The sequence below is a fragment of the Thermobia domestica genome, chromosome 6 (assembly GCF_964235325.1).
Source record: "Thermobia domestica chromosome 6, izTheDome1.hap1.1, whole genome shotgun sequence".
Classification (NCBI taxonomy): Eukaryota; Metazoa; Arthropoda; class Insecta; order Zygentoma; family Lepismatidae; genus Thermobia; species Thermobia domestica.
The window spans coordinates 312,148,273-312,153,467 of NC_137459.1; the positions used below are offsets into that span (position 1 = coordinate 312,148,273).

General features: G+C 48.1%; 1 non-coding gene and 1 pseudogene across 1 annotated transcript; both read left to right on the forward strand.

Moving 5' to 3' along the window:
* The first annotated feature begins 925 nt into the window (after positions 1-925).
* Positions 926-3,994, forward strand: LOC145688575 (small subunit ribosomal RNA; annotated as a pseudogene).
* Positions 3,995-4,885: 891 nt separating this feature from the next.
* LOC145688580 (5.8S ribosomal RNA) lies at positions 4,886-5,037 on the forward strand. Its single transcript, XR_014131944.1, has one exon. It is a non-coding gene; the product is annotated as a 5.8S ribosomal RNA (ribosomal RNA).
* The last annotated feature ends 158 nt before the right edge of the window (positions 5,038-5,195 follow it).

Genomic DNA, 5,195 nt, shown 5'->3' on the forward strand with positions numbered 1-5,195 from the left:
TGAAGGGAGCCAGATTTCACTTGAAGGAGCAAGAGCCAGTGTGGTTAAGAAGTGAGCCGTTTTGTACTCTTAAGGAGGGATGCCGATTGACTTTGAACGGGCTGTCCTCGCTTTAGAGTTTGGGCCAGTTGACGGGAGCTTACTTGTCCTTCTTGAGAATGAGGCCAGATAGCATGTCCTTTCTAGCTTACAAAGGCTTATGCGGAGCATTGTTTTTTGTAAGTGACTTTTTATTCTCCATGTGGCATTTAAGTACCGATTTTCCTTAAGTTAAGGACGGTATAGACTCATCGCCAGTTTGAGCGTGTATCACTTGTCGAACGGAAGCCACTGTCATCCAAGGACACTAGTAGACTTATATTTCACTGGAGCAGGAGTCTAAATGTGCTTTTGTGGGTACCCTTACGGCCAGTTCTAACGGGAGCCAGGCCCCACAAAAGTAGGCTTATTCCGGTGGAAAAAGGAGTCTTTAAAATTTGCTGTGTCGGGTGAACGGCTATATGTAAACGGAAGCCACAGTCATCCGTAGGACATGAGTAGACTTATTTCGCTGGAGGAGGAGTCTAAATGTGCTTTTGTGGGTACCCTTACGGCCAGTTCTAACGGGAGCCAGGCCCCACAAAGGTAGGCTTATTCTGGCGGAAGAGGAGTCTTTAAAATTGCTCTGTCGGATGTACCGGCAACGTGTGGAAGGAAGCTGTTGTAACCCAAGGATACAAGTAGGCTTGTTCCATTGGATTGGGAGTCTAATATGCTCTTGGCGGCTGTCACACGACCAGTATTAACGGGAGCTAGTCAACGCAAGAGTAGGCTTATTCCAGCGGAACAGAAGTCTAAAATGCTTGGTCGGGTGTAGCTTTCCTATCCTTTGTTAGAACGCTGTGTTGGTTGTGTCCAACACTTTCCGGCTTTTTAGTCGGTCAATTCCCTGGTTGATCCTGCCAGTAGTCATATGCTTGTCTCAAAGATTAAGCCATGCATGTCTCAGTGCAAGCCAAAACAAGGTGAAACCGCGAATGGCTCATTAAATCAGTTATGGTTCCTTAGATCGTACCTATCCTACTTGGATAACTGTGGTAATTCTAGAGCTAATACATGCAACTAGAATCCCGCCCAGCAATGGAAGGGATGCTTTTATTAGATTAAAACCAATCGGTCGGTTCGTCCGTCCGAAACCTTGGTGACTCTGAATAACTTTGGGCTGATCGCACGGTCTCTGTACCGGCGACGCATCTTTCAAATGTCTGCCTTATCAACTGTCGATGGTAGGTTCTGCGCCTACCATGGTTGTTACGGGTAACGGGGAATCAGGGTTCGATTCCGGAGAGGGAGCCTGAGAAACGGCTACCACATCCAAGGAAGGCAGCAGGCGCGCAAATTACCCACTCCCGGCACGGGGAGGTAGTGACGAAAAATAACGATACGGGACTCATCCGAGGCCCCGTAATCGGAATGAATACACTTTAAATCCTTTAATGAGAATCTATCGGAGGGCAAGTCTGGTGCCAGCCGCCGCGGTAATTCCAGCTCCGATAGCGTATATTAAAGTTGTTGCGGTTAAAAAGCTCGTAGTTGGATCTGGGTCTCGGACGATCGGTTCGCCGCCCGGCGTTTAACTGATCGTTCCGGACGTCCTGCCGGTTTTTCCTTTCTCGGTGCTCTTCATTGAGTGTCTTGATTGGCCGGCACGTTTACTTTGAACAAATTAGAGTGCTCAAAGCAGGCCGTGTCGCCTGAATGTTCGGTGCATGGAATAATGGAATAGGACCTCGGTTCTATTTTGTTGGTTTTCGGAACTCGAGGTAATGATTAATAGGGACAGACGGGGGCATTAGTATTGCGACGTTAGAGGTGAAATTCTTGGATCGTCGCAAGACTAACCGATGCGAAAGCATTTGCCAAGAATGTTTTCATTAATCAAGAACGAAAGTTAGAGGTTCGAAGGCGATCAGATACCGCCCTAGTTCTAACCATAAACGATGCCAGCCAGCAATCCGCCGAAGTTCCTCCAATGACTCGGCGGGCGGCTTCCGGGAAACCAAAGCTTTTGGGTTCCGGGGGAAGTATGGTTGCAAAGCTGAATATCAAAGCAAAAAGCATTCCCCTTATGGGTAATGATTCATAGTTCTATCTTCGAACCTCTAACCCCGTTTTTATCTTTATTAAACAAATTTTAAATAATACATACATATTGACGAAATTTACAAACATTCTAGAAATGTCACAAGTGGCTCCGGTGCTACCCTACGTCCTCGTCGTCGGAGCTGGGACTCACCTCAAGGGGTGCTATAGGCAAAGTCCGAGTGCTCCCCTTGAGGTGAGATTAACAAAATGGGTAGCAACCCCCGATGGTAGCGTGCCTAACGTGCTCACTACCAACGGGGGCCTTTTATATCTTTAGCTAGGTGCACAATTTTATTTATTTCATTGTGTTATGGCCTATCCTTGGTTATACCGCACAGCACCTTAGTATTAACATTATTATTCACTAGCACCCTTATATTAATTTCTTTAATTTTTTAGGCCACCTTTTAGTTCCTTTTAATTAACCCTTTCCTTACTCATCACACCTGCACCTCAGATAGGTTGTTTCTCTTTTCAGGTCCCAGCCCCAATCCGGGGAGATGTCCAGGGAAGGTTTGTCATACAGGTGACAAACTAGGCCGAAATGGCGAAGAAGAAGCCACCACCCGGTGAAGACACAGGTGGAGACCTACATGCACCCGTTTAGGTTACCGTCCTGCCGGATGAGGAGGGCGCGGGGAAACTCTCAAGGATTGTCGGCCCCACCCGGGAATCCAAGGGAGCGAACCCGCATCCCCCTACCCGACTAAAGGGCGAAGAACTCCCCGCATGAGTCCAGGTGGGGCTGGGCTACATGCAGGGAGTTATTGACCCAAGGGGGCGTAACTATGTCGTTACAAACCTGAGGGGATTTAGTTCGGGTATACACCACCACCCTCCCAGGCTCAATTGCCTAGAATCTTAGGATTCTTTCTTCTTTTTTTTATTTTTTTCCCCCTAAAAAAAGGCGCTCATAATTGCCGACTTTTGCTCATAATTGGCGACTTTGCTCATGACTAGTGCTCATAATTGCCGACCTGGGTCCCCTGGGTGCTCATAATTGCCGACTATTACTAATAATTGTGGAATTTGATCATAATTTGTGCTCATAATTGCCGGCCTGGGTCCCTGGGCATCCCCCCGCATCATTTTATTCTTTATTTCAAGGATAATTATAATTACAATGTTTTTTACAAGATCTTATAGGGTAGCAGAACATAACATATTTAAAGGAATGCATACAAGTTAAAAAAAATTAAAAGGAATTGACGGAAGGGCACCACCAGGAGTGGGGCCTGCGGCTTAATTTGACTCAACACGGGAAACCTCACCAGGCCCGGACACTGGAAGGATTGACAGATTGAGAGCTCTTTCTTGATTCAGTGGGTGGTGGTGCATGGCCGTTCTTAGTTGGTGGAGCGATTTGTCTGGTTAATTCCGATAACGAACGAGACTCTAGCCTGCTAACTAGGCGTTGGAATCTTTCCTTCCAACGTTCATGTCTTCTTAGAGGGACAGGCTGCCTCTAGCAGCACGAGATTGAGCAATAACAGGTCTGTGATGCCCTTAGATGTTCTGGGCCGCACGCGCGCCACACTGAAGGAATCAACGTGTCTTCCCTGACCGAAAGGTCCGGGTAACCCGCTGAACCTCCTTCGTGCTAGGGATTGGGGCTTGCAATTATGTCCCATAAACGAGGAATTCCCAGTAAGCGCAAGTCATAAGCTTGCGTTGATTACGTCCCTGCCCTTTGTACACACCGCCCGTCGCTACTACCGATTGAATGATTTAGTGAGGCCTTCGGACTGATACCCGGCACCTCCGTCTTGCGGTGGTACCGACGTGTCGGAAAGATGGCCAAACTTGATCATTTAGAGGAAGTAAAAGTCGTAACAAGGTTTCCGTATGTGAACCTGCGGAAGGATCATTATCAATTCATCACCACTGCGGTGGTTGATGTCAAAAGTTTCTTATTAGTGTGTCGTATCAGTTAGATTGACACCGTTGAACGGGAGCCACTGATCTTGACAGGCGAAGGAGAGAAAGGTGAGCCGTGTCTTCCCTTTAGTTGGGAAGCGAGCAGCAAGAACGGGAGCCACTGTCATCGGCGAGGGTAGCGTAGGCTACCTGTTGACACAGGCCGTGTGTCATCAAAGGATTGGAGTAGACTTATTTCGGTGGAAAAGAAGTCTTGAAAAGACTCCAAGAGAGTAAGACTTATTCCATCGGAGCAGGAGTCTTAAATGCTCAGTCAGATGACATGATAAACCAGTTCCGACGTCCAAGGGCTCAAGTAAGCTTATTCCGTTTGAAAAGAAGTCTTGAAAAGACTCCAAGAGAGTAAGACTTATTCCATCGGAGCAGGAGCGTTTAAAATGCTTGTGTCGGATGTCGAGTGCTGGGGTAGAACGGAAGCTTGTCCTCCAAGGACTCGAGTAGGCTGTGACTGCTTTGTGGGAGAAGTCTTGAAAAGGCTCCGAGGAGCAAGGCTTACACGTTAGTAGCACAAGAAGCCTTTAATACGCTCGGGTCGGGCGACTAGAGCTAGAATTCGCTGCTTTGTAGGCCAGTATCCTTTTCTGTTCAAGATGGCCTTCAATGAAAAACTGGTAGACATGATTTTTGGCTACAAACTCATGGGCAGCCTAAGATTATTCCTTGTGATGCAGGGAAAGGCTTTCGAATGAACACGCCCAGCTTTGTGGTGAGTGACCGCAGCTGACGGGGCCAAACAGGAGGCAGGGCGGCCCCCGATGCGGTTTGTTTACCGAACTTTAATTTCTTGCACGGCATACGTGAAATGCTGTTGTAGAATTTTTACAACCCTGAACGGTGGATCACTTGGCTCGTGGGTCGATGAAGAACGCAGCTAGCTGCGCGAAAGAGTGTGAACTGCAGGACACACGAACATCGACGTTTCGAACGCACATTGCGACCCAGGATCTCTTCTGGGTCACACCTGTCTGAGGGTCGGTAACTTTATCCTGGCGGTGGAAGTTTTTCGGATGACCCCACGGCCTCTCGCTACTTCGGTAGTGATGCTGTGGCCATGTGCAGGGGGCCTGGCAAGGGGTCTCGCGCAAGGCTTGACTTTCTTGTTGGTAACCTCTTGTGACCATGGGTCCGGGGAA